This window comes from Dama dama, chromosome 20 (genome assembly GCF_033118175.1).
Source record: "Dama dama isolate Ldn47 chromosome 20, ASM3311817v1, whole genome shotgun sequence".
Lineage (NCBI taxonomy): Eukaryota > Metazoa > Chordata > Mammalia > Artiodactyla > Cervidae > Dama > Dama dama.
This window is the reverse complement of record NC_083700.1, coordinates 82,809,686-82,825,248: the sequence shown is the minus strand read 5'-3', so window position 1 is coordinate 82,825,248 and position 15,563 is coordinate 82,809,686. Positions and strand designations below refer to the sequence as shown.

Here is a 15,563-nt window from a genome sequence, read left to right as displayed (position 1 = left end):
TCTGGCTCTTCTATTTAAGTGCTTTTATCTTTTTCTGATTCATCTCTGTCTTCTACTTCTCCTACCACAATGCCTGGCAATCTGACTGCTTGAAAAGTATCTTTTGAGAGAATGGCTGAATGGATGATCTTTTAAATTCTAAATTAAACCAAAGTTCAATGATGAGGAGTCAAATCTTATAATCTTATTAGCATTTTCCTGAATTCCAAAAGACACCACTTCATCAACTCTACTTGTGGTATCTTAACCCTACTTTTGCCCCTATACTGGGCAGTAGTTTAATCAAGAAATACGTACAGCCCCAGAACCAATACACTATTAATAATAACATTTCTGAGATAATTGTTTACAGATGGCATGTGATCCAGTTCTGTCAACAGTATACAGGTGTGAATTGGCTAGGAGACTTTTGACAAAGGTCTCCTCCAATGTAAACAGAGTTGCACTAAAGAAGAGTCCCTAATCTTGTCTTTTCATAGCACATGGGCACGTGATGTTCAGATCTGAGCAGACCCTTGATGTTTTTTAGTGAAATCCAAGAAAATCATAGAGAAACTGATCTAGAACCTTAACACTATTGGCCTGTTGAATTCTTAAAACCCAGACTGCCTGCCCCTTGACTTCTTGTTAGACAAGCTAGTAAATCTATACTGTTTAAGCTACTTTTCATTGGGTATTCCATTATATACAATCTGAAAGCCTCCTAAGTAATGTGCTGCTGCTGCTAAGTCATTTCAGTCGTGTCTGGCTTTGTGTGACCCCACAGATGGCAGCCCACCAGGCTCCCCCATCCCTGGGATTCTCCAGGCAAGAACACTGGAGTGGGTTGCCATTTCCTTCTCCAATGCATGAAAGTGAAAAGTGAAAGTGAAGTCACTCAGTCATGTCCGACTCTTAGCGATGTCATGGACTGCAGCCTACCAGGCTCTTCCATCCATGGGATTTTCCAGGCAAGAGTACTGGAGTGGGTTGCCATTGCCTTCTCCACCTAAGTAATGTACTGCCTTATAAATTCCATAGACTCTGCTACTTTTCTATGATATGCAAGTTCTCCATTTTCTGGTTTCTGCCTACCTTTGCTTCCTTCCTCTTCATCACAGTCCAAGCCACTTAAGGCTTTTCCTAAATGTCTCATCTGGCTTCTTGTCTTTGCTCAAGTATTTTCTTCTTTTCAGAACACATAGCCTAAAAAAGAGAGTCTTAGAGTCAAGAAAAACCATGCACTGAAAATGTTCATAGAGGAATAATAATAATATTTATTTTCAAAAAATGATGCAAATGACATTAGTTTTAAGACCTGAGACATTTCTCACTTCTTTTCAATAATATTAAATTTGATTTGTGTATTAGTTTGCTAGGGTTTCTGTAACAAATTAACATGTGCTGGGTGGCTTAAACAATAGAAATTAATGCCTTATAGTTCTGTAGGCTCGAAGTCCAACATTGTAAGCTTTGAGGGAAAGATGTGGTCCAGGCCTTCCTCCTTGGCTTGTAAAGATGGCTGTCTGCTCTCTAATGTCTCTTCACATTATCTTCCCTCTATGCGTGTCTGTCTAGAGACTTCCCCTTTTCATAAGGATATCGTTCTCATTGGATTAGGACCAACTTTAGATGACCTCATTGTAGCTTGATTATCTCTATAAAGTCTGTCTTCAAGTAAAGTCACATTCTGAGATACTGAGATTAGGACTCTGGCATATGAATTTTAGAATTCAACAATTCAACCCTGATAGTTAGCTAAATGTGCTTAAAAACATTTTTTTTTTCCTACTGTGTCAGAAATGCTTTTTCATGGAAATATTTAAACATATTAGATGATGCTAATGTCATGAAGAGGGTCTCTGGCCATCTAGGAAAAAAGTAGTTGAGGACTAGCGTCCAGATTATGGGAATCACTTGTTACTGATAGGGGAAAGAACTGTAAACTGACTGGAAGCTCACATACTATGGCTTGCCTTCTAAATTTTTTTAGAATGACGCACAAGGAAGAAATACAAATGATGTAATGTTATTTAAAATGATATCAGAATGCACCATAATTTAATTGCATATACTGCTGAATTGAATATACATTAGCACAGTTTTTCTGCAGGCAAAAGTAAGAAAAATCTTTAACAATTTAGAAACATTTCTAAAAATCTTTAGAAATCCCACTTCTGATTTTTCTAAAGAAAAATTAGAGATGTGCACACAGGTGCATATACCAGAATGTTTATTATAGTGCTTTTTATAATCACAAAAATACTAACCATAAAACAAAATGAAATCAACTAAAATGCCTAAAAAGGGGGACTGGTTAAGTGTACATCTATACAATTAACCACTATGCAATCTTTAAAAATCATGTTGCAAAAGTATTTAATATCATATATTGATATATATATGTGAAAAATAGCTGAAAATATTATATAAAATATAATTCTATTTTTGTTAAAAAATTAGAGTAATTATTTCCAAAAGAGTGATGAATTAAATCATTGCTACACAGTGTTTATACCTGACTGTTGGATTGGGAGTGATTATTTTTCTTGAGCTTTTTGTTTTGCTTAAGGCATCTATTATTCTTTTAATTTAAACAAAAATATTGTTTTATATTATGTTATATATTGTATATTGTGACCATTTATAATGATTAATCCCATCTTTTTACAATCATCCTGTTTGCCCCCCAAATCACATTATTTTGGGGGAATGACTTGTGTTTTTAAAGCTATTTCTATTTACTTCCTAAAATATACATTTGAGTCCAATTTGCCTAAAATTTCCATGACATATGATATTATGGCAATAATGAAAAGGTTGTAGAGAATGGAAACATAGAATAACCATTTCAGAAACATCTGTGGAGACAATATACCTCTTAAAGAGAATCTCAGACCACTTGCCTCATTTATGAAAACACATTTTTCCTCTAATTTCCATTTTTCATATTCAAAAAGGAACTAATTAGAACCATTACTCTTTCCCCAAATTTAATAGCCTGTTGTTGCAAATGGTAGGATGATAGTCTTCGAAATTCTAAAACTTCTAAATATATTATAGTTTAGTGTCATCACTTTCTAATCTCAGTGGCAGTGTAATACTATCAAATGATATAAATGCTTATATACTGCATTATAAGGCTTCCCAGGTGGTTCCATGGTAAAGAATCCACCTGCCAGTGAAGGAGATGTGGGTTTGATCCCTGGGTCAGCAAGATTGCCTGGAGAAGGAAATGGCAACCCACCCTGGTATTTTTGCCTGGGAAATCCCATAGACAGAGTAGCCTGGTAGGCTACTGTCCAGGAGTTAGACACAACTTAGTTGAGCATACATACTGCATTATGGTGGTAGTATTTGTAAAGATAGTTCATATATTTGTGCATTTTATGAATTAGAAATATTTTCACATTTATTTCATTTTCTCTTTCATGCAGCCCCCAAGGAGCTGCAAGTTCCATGCTAGAATGTATTCTATATGGTACCTGGGTCCATGTTGGGTAAGAAGCTTGACATTGAAGAGTCAAATGTGCAAACATGTCATGCATTGTCAGCCCAGGGAGGGGGTAGCCACCACTATGCCTTTCCAGTGATGCTGCAGGGAGCACAACCAGGCCTTTCCTCATCTGTATCCAGATCGCAGTGGGGACAGAAAGTGACTTGGGGGTAAGGGCAGGAAGGGAGAAGACAGGCCAGATCCAGAGTGCCTGTGGTCAAGAACCCATCTTAGGGAGGTAGTTGGAGATGGAGCCACATATGATTTGATGTTTAAATCCAGGGCATATGCCCCCTTATACCAGGCTTCAATTCAACACAAATTCAAAGATAAATTATAAGAATTTCAAGAAGGCAAACACAGAGCATTAATCCCTAAGCCCAAGAACTTCCCTGGCTATCCAGTAGTTAGGACTCCATGTTTCCACTACAGCGGTTGAAGGGTTGATCCCTGGTCAGGAAACTAAGATCCCACATGGTACATGGCACTGCCAAAAACAAACAAATAACTCCCAAGAACAGAGCCCTCTTGAGTATGGTCCCTGTATGATTGCGTTGTTCACACGCCCATGAAGCAGGTTCTGCTGGAAGTGGCAGGGCAGGAAATACAACTTGGGTCTTTCAATCAATGATAGCTAGCTAGATGGTTGAGTCTTATCATGTGCCAAACACATTGAGTATATTAACTCATTTAATCTTCACAACCAGTTTATTCATGGAAATACTATTTATCACATCCATTTTCCAAATAAGGAAACTTCCAAATGTTACACAATTTAAAAGTGGCTGAACTTGAACTTGGAGAAGAGTCTCTATTCTTAGCCAATAGGATATATTGCCCAAGAAATCTAAAATAACTTTACTCAACTGCTGAGGAATTTTAATACTGAGCATCCTTATTCTTGATTTTAGGAAAATTCATCAGGATTTGTATCTTATTCCATTTAGTGACATTTAAAAGTTCATCTTTACAAGATATATAGTTTCTCCCAAATCCTTGTTGCTGTCCACATGGAACTGGATAATTATTGAGCTTTATGTTTTTGGTTCCTTCTTCTTTCTGTGGGAGAATCAGAAAGACTAAGCACTGCCTCACCACCATTCCTCCAAGTCTTGTTCAGCATGGTTTTGATTCCTGGAGAGTGGGCACTTTACCAGTCCTCAGAGCAGAATTAAGACACTGCGTTGTGACTGTTATTTTTAATTAAGGACTAGGATCCTGAGTTTAAAAACTTAGGTACAATGAGGAAGAGCTTTGGAATTCCAAAATCCAAAGCTGCTGGGTGAGAGCATTTAGTTTTTTGGGGAAAAGGATCCAGGATTTGCATTCCTTTCTCATGGCACCCTATAGATATGCAGATTTAACTAAGAACTCCCTATGGCCAACTTTGGGCAGACAGTAATAGAGAACTCTGTAACTGAAAAAATGATATAGTCTTTGACACTGAACATTCAAGGTGACTAGCATGGACTGAAGACCAGGATGTTTGTCCTGAATGTTCCAGATGGTGTTATGCTTTCAGGGGACCACCTTGGGTGAGGGAGAGAGCCCCAACCCAAGACTGAGGTGGGATTTAGGCTCAGAGGAGATTAAATGATTGCATAGAAATTAGAAGTATAGTATTGCTATATACCCCAAGTTCCTTAGCACACCAGAGTTATAGGAGGAAGCAAATCAGGTCAGTTGCAGTATATGCAAGCTCCTATTGCCTTTTTGCTTCAAGTTGGCTCAACTTACTGTTGTGAGTATAGACCTGAGAGGATATATCTCACAGGTAGTGATTCCCGTCTGGATGAACTGAAGAATGAATTCCTTTTTTCATTCCAAGTTTTCCATTTCTTTCTATACTTTTTTATTCACAAGGAAAAGCAAACACAAAAACACAGAATTATGTAAAAGCATCAGTAAAATGAAAGAAGGACAGAGGAAATTTGTATTTATGGTGCAATAACTATAAGCAGACACCTGAAGTGCCTTATCTTAATTAATTTTCAAAAGGTATCTGAAATTTAGCTCTTTGTTTTTGTACCCATTAAAAACTTGAGGCTCAGAAAGATATTAGACTTCGACAGAGGTCATTCACCCTGGAGGTAGAAGTGATAAATTCCTATCAGAACCTGGGGGAGTTCAAAGACTAATTTCTTTCTTCTGTTACAAAAAGAAAGACAAAATGAAAACAAAGAGAAGAAAAATCTTTTTGGTGGTAGAGACTGAAAGTCAAAGAAAGACCTGTGTGAAGGACTTAGTGGGATGATTTTAGGGAGAGGGAAGCTGAAGTTTGTTGATTGACTCTTACACTGTCCCCAAGATTCGATCTCTGACTGATTCGCCTTATACATGTTAACCTATCCTCCAGCTCTATTTTGTACAGATCCTTCAAAAAGCCTAATTTCTTGCACTGAAAAATATGAATGCATGTACTTCTTACATGTAATGTTAACAAAGGAATAAGCAGAAATTCAGCTTGCCCCAGCCATTTAATCCTGATCCAATTCAGCCTAGTTGCAATCCAATCTAAGTGCCTAAAAGATGCCCTTACAGACACAAGGCAAAACTTACTTGAAAACAACTTGAAAAATTAAGGAAACCTTACATGTCGGATAGTAATAACTTCCTTCCTCAAGTCATTTCAATCTTAAAGAGCAGATATCCCACAACTCAAAAGGCCCATATATAAAATAGTTAGCCCTTCCCAAGTGACTAGGAAATGTGCATGTAAAAGAATCTTATGCAATTATGTTCAGGGAATATTAAACCTTAATTAACGTATTGGTGATTTCAATAATAAAATGCCCAATGTTTTCTAAGAATAAGTGGGAAAAATTAAACCAATGGTTAGATTTATGTCTGAATAAAGCAAGCACGTTGTCAAATTCATCAGGGAAATCTCTCAAGCTATATGTGTCCTTGGCTCTATAGTACTCCCTCCCAGAATGCCAGAAAATTCTGTCAGTGACGCTCTGCATTTGTAAATTGTGACTATCGCAATACATTTAAATTATAGATGGGGCATTTTCTGGTGAGCTGTGAGCCTGGAAAGTGACCCGAGGTACAGAATCCCTGGGTTTGCCTAATCTAGTCACTTGTGTATATCTGTGCGTGTGCCTCAGGGTATAAGACTAGAGATGCAGTGGGAGTACGGAGGCTGGGGTGCTGGGTTTAGAGGAGGAGAGAAGCAGCTGCATAGAAACATATAAAAAACAAAGAGCCAAAAAAAAAAAGATTTTTTTCTTATGAATATATTTAACGTGTTAAGCAGATTCTGGCAATTTCCTGATGATTCCAAAAGAAGCCTGAGCTGAGATTTTCACAGAGAGTGTTCCAGGCTCTGAATCGTGTACCTCGTGTATTGAATCACATCTGCTACAGAGAGGAAGCAATGAATAATTAACTCGGCCTCCACATCACCGCCATAGATTACAGTCATCTTGACTGCTGGACTGCCTTGCACAACATAAACCATTTAGAAAACTCAGTTACTCTCTTTCTTTCTAAATTTGTCTTGCTATCACTTACCATTGTAGAGGGTAAATCTTCCTCTAGTTTTAATTAAAGCATTTAAAATAATTTACATTGAAATCATATGTGCTTGGGTCTGTCAGAATTGATGCTTTAATAACATGCCATCCCTTTCTCCATTGCCCTGAAATCTGTTAAAATTACCACTAATCTAATTGGGAACAAAGTTGTCAAATGCATGCAGCTCTGACAGTTTGTCTTTCTGCAAACTGCCGACAGATTGCAAGTTACGCATGTGTTGAGCAGATGGGTAAGTTAAAAGGAACACCACAAAAAAAAAAAAAAAGCAATTTATTAAATCACCTGGAACCAGCAGCTCCAGTCCAAAAATAGTGAGAATGAAATATAGCAGGAGCTGGGAGAGCTGGCACTAGAATATACCAGAAGGTACCGGTTACAAAACAAGATAAACATTTGGAGATGCCTCAGCTGTGTTACAGAATAATGAGGAGTTATTTAACCCGATATAGATTACCAGCCAAAATTAATTTAGGGTGCAGCTTTTTTGGAAAATGGTTTCCAAAGTGATTGCCTTAACCCTTTAATGTCTTCTCATTATCATGGGAAGACAGGCACGTTTTCCTTCTCTCATTCTTATAGGCATCAACTCACAGCCACATACATAAATGCACCCACACTTTTGTATACACCACACACTGGTATACATATACACATACATCAAACATATGCATATGCACATCTGTACAACCACATACTAAAGTGTAAGTACATACACATGCATACATGTGATCTTGTGTGTGTATATGTATACATGCCTATGAGATATATGTGTACATGTACATCAGACTCAACCCTGTCATCTTTTATCATGTGTCTATGTCTACTCTATCAATCGATCTACTCTATCAATCTATCTTCTACCATCTATAGTTATGTTCACGAGGGACTGCTTGTGTTACGTTTTCTGAAGCAAGGAGACATGCATGCCTGGGTTATTCAGCCTATAGCTGCTCTTACCATAATTGCTTTCATGTGTTCTATGGGGAAACTATCCAGGCAGGAGATTGGGAAGCTGTTATGTAAGCCTGGGGGAGATTTTTATGAGCGGAGGGGAAGTGGTGCCTAATGTCTTCTTTTCAGTGGGGCTCCATACAACTACTCCATACAATACTTCGGCCACATGATGCAAAGAACTAACTCATCAGAAAAGACTTTAATGTTGGGAAAGATTGAAGGCGGGAGGAGAAGGGGAATGGCAGATCATGAGATGGTTGGATGGCATCACCAACTCGATGGACATCAGTTTGAGTAAGCTCTGGGAGTTGGTGATGGACAGGGAAACCTGGTGTGCTGCAGTCCATGGGGTCACAAGAGTTGGATACAACTGAGCGACTGAACTAAACTGATACAGCTACTCTGTGTGATCAGAACTTTCCAGAGGTGTTTGCTGAAGACGTAGATGACTTAGTAACCATCACATGAAGAGGACATGTTTTAACAAATATTTGTCTCATTTAGGCAACCTGGGCCTGTACAAAAGCATCAGTTCAGTTTTTAAAAGGCAGGGAATCCAAAGTAAAGATATACTCTGTCTTTCTATAGTTCTTGACAGACACAGAGGCCTAGAAAATGAACTCTCTTTCTTTTCCTGGAACAGACCAATACAATTACTTTAAGAAGAGTTTCTTTGCAGGAAATTTAGGTGATTTGTGATGAAGAGCCAAGAACTGTTAGTACGCCCGAGTCCCTGAGAGCAGAGAAGTGGAATTCAGAGACTAAATATCACTGTTCTGCTTGGCTTGCTCTCCACATCCCTTGGCTTCCTAGGGATGTCTTCCACTTTCTTGCTTTGGGCAGCCACATACTCTGATGACTCACCAATCTGTATGTCTAGTCTTTGTTTTTTTCACTTGGAGTCAGAATTCTATATTAAAATATCTGTGGCAATCACTACATGAACATTTCTCAGTTCTCTCAAACTCCATGGATTTGAACTTGAGTTCCTCGGTTCAGTTCAGTTCAGTCGCTCAGTCGTGTCCAACTCTTTGCGACCCCATGAATCTCAGCACACCAGGCCTCCCTGTCCATCACAAACTCCTGGAGTTTACTCAAACTCATGCCCATCAAGTCGGTGATGCCATCCAGCCATCTCATCCTCTGTCGTCCCCTTCTCCTCCTGCCCCCAATCCCTCCCAGCATCAGGGTCTTTTCCAATGAGTCAACTCTTCGCATGAGGTGGCCAGAGTATTGGAGTTTCAGCTTCAGCATCAGTCCTTCCAGTGAACACCCAAGACTTATCTCCTTTAGGATGGACTGGTTGGATCTCCTTGCAGTCCAAGGGACTCTCAAGAGTCTTCTCCAACACCATAGTTCAAAAGCATCAATTTTTCAGCACTCAGCTTTCTTCACAGTCCAACTCTCACATCCATACATGACCACTGGAAAAACCATAGCCTTGACCAGATGGACCTTTGTTGGCAAAGTAATGTCTCTGCTTTTTAGTATGCTATCTAGGTTGGTCATAACTTTCCTTCCAAAGAGCAAGCATCTTTTAATTTCATGGCTGCAGTCACCATCTACAGTGATTTTGGAGCCCCAAAAAATAAAGTCTGACACTGTTTCCACTGTCTCCCCATCTATTTCCCATGAGGTGATAGGACCAGATGCCATGATCTTAGTTTTCTGAAGGTTGAGCTTTAAGCCAACTTTTTCACTCTCCTCTTTCACTTTCATCAAGAGGCTTTTTAGTTCCTCTTCACTTTCTGCCATCAGGGTGGTGTCATCTGCATATCTGAGGTTATTGATATTTCTCCCAGCAATCTTGATTCCAGCTTGTGCTTCATCAAGCCCAGCGTTTCTCATGATGTACTCTGCATATAAGTTAAATAAGCAGGGTGACAATATACAGCCTTGACATACTCCTTTTCCTATTTGGAAATAGTCTGTTGTTCCATGTCCAATTCTAACTGTTGCTTCCTGACCTGCATACAGGTTTCTCAAGAGGCAGGTCAGGTGGTCTGGTATTCCCGTCTCTTTCAGAATTGTCCACAGTTTATTGTGATCCACACAGCTGAAGGCTTTGGCATAGTCAATAAAGCAGAAATGACCTCAATTTCCCCTCAAATTCACTTTTTTCCCCCTACATTCAGTATGTTTATTATTCACATCAGTTTACTCTTTATCATCCAAGCTAGAAACCTAAGAGTAATGCTAAAGTCATCATTTTTCTTCACCAGCCGTTGACAGTCACTAAGTCTCACAAATTTGGAACATCCTAATGTTCTTTAAATTTCTGCTTTCCACTCTGTCTCATCTATAACATCTCCATGTTGGACTCTCCTCATTTTTTACATGCATATGAGCATAGGTCTTCTTTTCTCCTCCAAATCATTTTCCACATAGTTGCTATGGTGACATGTAAAATTCAAATCAGACCTTGTTACTTTTCTCCTAGCTATGCTGGACATTCTGTTTGCCCCACCAGATCTGTTCTCTACCCTGCTCCTTATTGCTGGAGGTTGAGGCAGAGATTGACTATGTCTCTTCCAAAGGCCACAGATCCTGTTGAGTTTTCTCCTTTGCTTATGACTTCAGCTGGAGCCCTCTTCAGGACCTGAGAAGGCCTTCCATCTCTGTCCTTTAAAGCCTGGAGTGCTGTTGTTTCCTCTGTTGCTAAATCCAGGATGCTTTCCCCAACCCCATTAGTTCCTCTTTAACCCTACAAATAGTCCCCTTACTTTCCTCAATTTCGTCTTTACAGGTGCCATCTAATTCCTCCTGGGGTCCCGACAGATACAATTGTCCATTGCCGACAAAATAAAAATTTCAAGTTCATCATATGACCACCAAGTCGCTTTAGAATCTAGTCCTTGACAACTTCTGCACTCTCGTGACCCTGTAGTTATATACCTGGGCTCCCTGAACACTCTGTACTGTTCCACACTTCTGCGCCTCTGCTCTTGCCCTTTCCCTTGTATGGAATGTCCACTCAGCCCCAAATACTGTCCCACAGCTATACTCTCTGTCTCTTGCCTCTTTTTCCTTAAGGATGAAACACAGGTATCACCTCCTCCAGAAAGTCTTCCATGGGCCTTAGTGTTCCCATCCCCAACTGTGGTCAAAAGGTTTTATGGACTCACAATGAATACTACATACACATAAAGGGCTCTGAGAAGTTGCTTGCTAAGCATATTTGTTAATCTATCTAACCCTATTTTTCCCAAAGTCACTTAACCCACCAAATTAACTTTCAGATCTTTTTTTCTTTCTTCCTGCTTTCCTTCTTTTCTTCTTCCCTCCCTTCCTCTCTATTTCTTCTTCCTCTCTCTCTCTCTGCCTTATATTTTTCCCTTTCTTCCTTTCTTTTTTTCTTTCCCTTCCTTTTTTTCTGTCTCCCAATGGTTTATTAGATTATCTCATTTAATTTTGACAATGATTTTATAAGATAGGTCCTATTATTATGACCTTTATTTAACTGAAGAAAATGAAAATCAGGAAAATTGAATGTTCTTCAATGGCAAATCAGCTAGCAAGTAAAGGAGCCAAGATGTCAATGTAAAATCTTTAAGCTCTATCCTTAATGATAATATTACAAGCAAAATTTGGTTATGTATATCTTTCCAGGTAGCGCTGGTGGTAAAGAATCTGCCTGCCTGCCAATGTAGGAGATTTAAGAGACATGGGTTTGATCCTTGGGTAGGGAAGATCCCCTGGAGGAGGAAATGGCATCCCACTCCAGTATTCTTGCCTGGAGAATCCCATGCACAGAGAAGCCTGGAGGACTACAGTCCATAGGGTCACAAAGAGTCAGACACAATGGAAGCAACTTAGCATGCAGGCATTTCTTATAGCATATGTGTGAATAAGTATATATAATCCCCACATATAAATAATAATAACCATATAAGAATTTCTCAAAAGTAAAGAGCCAGGTAGTATGGTTTATTTATTTGACTAAACTTAGTATTCTGCCTGCCAGCCAGGGTTATATTCATGAGCCCTCAATGTGATATTTAAGATATAACAAATTAATAATACTTGCTCAGTAGTTCAGTTTTCAATACGACACTTTCTCACATACAACTTGGAAATAAGAAATATTAAGGTCCCCAATATAAGTATAGAAAAATCCAGAAATAGTAAGCACATATTTTTCAAGAAGACTCAACATATTTTGAACAATGTAGTCCTAGCCAGGAAACTTCAGTTGTCCACGGAGAGAAAGGTGAATTCCCAGGCAGGAAAATGTAGCTCTTCTGAGACCATTTAAGGACAGAGATCACCCATTATTATGAAGATCATCATCATCAACTAAGGAGACAATTTTCTTGCGAATGTAGAGGGTGGTAAAGAAGAAAGTGGCACCTAATCAGCAAGTCACATTTATGGTTTAAATCCTCAGTACCTTGATTGGTGTTTTGTCCACACATTATTATCTACTAACGTTCTAACAGCCAATTAAGGTTAACAGGAAGAATTCCTTGAGGGAACTGAAATGCAACATGCAATTGTAAGACTTTATTATGCTATCCATTAGGGTAATAGGCAGTTAAAAGTCTATATTAAAGCCATCTTGTCACCCACATGCCCACTTGGACATGAATTCCTATATTTCCTAAGCAAGAGTGTACATCAGAATCACAAAGGAAGCATTTTTTAAAATATTTATTTACTTGTTCATTTGGATGGGCCAGGTCTTAGTTGTGGCACATGGGACCTTCGGGCTTTGCTGTGGCATGGGGGATCTTTAGTTGTGGCATACAGGAGCTTTGGTTGTGGCATGTGGACTCTTAGTTGTACCATGATAACTCCTAGTTACAGCACCTGGGATCTAGTTCCTTGACCAGGGTTTCAATCTGGGGTCCCCTGTATTGGGAGCATGGGGTCTTAGCCACTGGACCAGCAGGTAAATCCCCCAGGAAAGCATTTTCAGTTCAGTTCAGGTCAGTCACTCAGTCGTGTCCAACTCTTTGCGACTCCATGGACTGCATCATTCCAGGCTTCCCTGTCCATCACCAACTTCCAGAGAATGCTCAAACATTTTCGATGACATCAAGTCAGTGATACCATCCAATCATCTTATCCTTTGTCATCCCCTTCTCCTCCTGCCTTCAATCTTTCTCAGCATCAGGGTCTTTTCCAATGAGTTAGGTCTTTGCATCAGGTGACCAAAGTATTGGAGTTTCAACCTCAGCATCAGTCCTTCCAATGAATATTCAGGACTGATTTCCTTTTGGATGGACTGGTTGGATCTCCTTGCAGTCCAAGAGACTCTCAAGAGTCTTCTCCAACACCACAGTTCAAAAGCCTCAATTCTTTGGTGCTCAGCTTTCTTTAGAGTCCAGCTCTCACATCCATTCATGACTACTGGAAAAACCACAGCTTTGACTAGATGGACCTTTTTTTTTTTTTTTTTTTGCCAGCAAAGTAATGTCTTGGCTTTTTAATATGCTGCATAGGTTAGTCATAGCTTTTCTTCCAAGGAGCAAGGAAAGCATTTTAAAAAGACACAAATCTGAAATTAACAGCAGAAGATTCTGATTCAATAGTTCTGAAATGAACACTAGCTTTTACTTACTGGAAAATTTCCCTAGGTGAATCTTACCTACAGTAATCTATCTAAAAGGATGGGCTGGGTTATGCTGCAGTAACAGAAATTCCCACCAAAATCTCAGTGGCTTTACATTATTATGACAGTGTATGGCTTGCTCATGCCACATGGAAAGTGTAGGTCAGCAGGGATATTAATCACCCTAGTCACCTAGCGATCCACACTAACTGAAAGTTCATCTAGATAAGTCCTGTTATGGAGCATAACAGAAGTGAAAAGGGAAGGGACAAATCGTGCTCTTAAAGGTTCTGCATGGAAATAACACTACTCACATTCCATGGCTGGTGCAAGTCAAACATCTACATTTAACTTCAAAGTAGTGGAAGACTGTATTCTGCCATGTGCCTGGAATGGGAGAGACCTGGAAATATTTGTGAACAATGTTAATGGATGCCCAAATCTCTGATTAAGGATGATTGATTAAGTTCAGCCTCTTTAGTTTATAAGAAAAAAAAAAGAGAAATTAAGTGAATTTCCAAAATTATACAGTTTATAGGCCTTGAATTAACATAATGGTCTCCTTGCTGCATCTCTTTTCTTAAAGTATCCCAACTAATGTAACCTATTTCTCTTGCCACACATTTTTTTCTTCTTTCCTTCCTTTTGTCAGAAATTTTTGAATTTGAAAAAAATTTCTTCCCTAAACTTAGGGAAGAAAAAGAAAATTTCTTCCCTAAACTTAGGGAAGAAAAAGAAAATTTCTTCCCTAAACTTAGGGAAGAAAAAGAAAATTTCTTCCCTAAACTTAGGGAAGAAAAAGAAAATTTCTCCCCTAACATGACTTAAGGTTTGTAATTTATTTGATGGCCATTTTAAATAAGATGTTTTTAACCCCACTTAGAAACAGTCCACTTTCATGATTTATTACAACTTTCTTTCTCTGGTTAATTAAACTCATTTCTTAGGAAATGACTCATGGCTAATCACGCTAAGAATAAAATTAGTTATATTGCCCTCTTTGTTATAAAATGAGTGTAAATAACCTTTAAAGCAATTTTTCTAAAATCAAAAAAGCATGTAATAGTCCCCAATTCAGCAACATTATGTAAAATAGCAGACTCTCGGGGAGTAGTAAATCCAGATGCTGTCCTATTATTTCATGAAACAGGGCAGAAATTTACATTCCTTTATTATTAAACCAAACTCTATCAATTGACTCTCTTTGTGGAAATACTCTCTTTTAGAGGGTTAAAGTATCATTAAAACATTCCTAGACTAAAACCTGTTGTATGGTTTCTTCGCCCACTGGAGAGATATAAAACCATTATGTTTAAGTATCATAATAGCTAACATATGCTCATTCTTAGAAATGACACCGCCATCTGGGTTAAGGTCCGCTGATGATTTCAAATGATACTCCAGCTTTCTTCAGGTAGAGAGAGGCCAAACTGTTCCAACTTTAACTACCTTGTTGTACTAATGAAAAACAATAAAAGGTTACACTTATGTTTGCCCTACTTACTGGAGATCAAATACTGATTTATTGATAAATTATATTATTATCATAGTAGCTGGAATGCAGAAGACAAGCCAGATAGGTGCTTGTGTTGAGAAAGTGAGTTGGGGCTCAAACTCATCTCTCAAAATTACTCTTTTCTAGCAAGGCAGATCATGGATTTTCCTGGTTGGCAGAAGCACAGTTGTACAGTGAAAAACACCCCCACCCCCCCAAAAAAATTGTGTTCAAATCCTGACATTTGTTAATTGTGGAATATTGAACATGTTACTGAATCTCTCTGAACCTCAATTTTCTCAACTATGGCACAGGAATAATTTTATCGATGGTAGTGGTAATTCTGTGACTGTGGAGTCTCTAGCAAAGTACCTCTTTCACATAGTAACAAATAAAGAAATTATTATTGTTATTATCTTTGCCTCTATCTATTCATCTGTATTTCCTTTCACATGGGCACAGAGAAGGGAATGGCAACCCACTCCAGTATTCTTGCTGGGAGAATTCAATGGACAGAGGAGTCTGGTGGGCTATAGTCCACAGAG

At 38.7% G+C, this 15,563-nt stretch overlaps 1 pseudogene; it reads left to right on the top strand.

Annotated features, from left to right (window-relative positions):
• Positions 1-14,197: 14,197 nt before the first annotated feature.
• LOC133041867 (small nucleolar RNA SNORA26) lies at positions 14,198-14,294 on the top strand (annotated as a pseudogene).
• Positions 14,295-15,563: the final 1,269 nt, after the last annotated feature.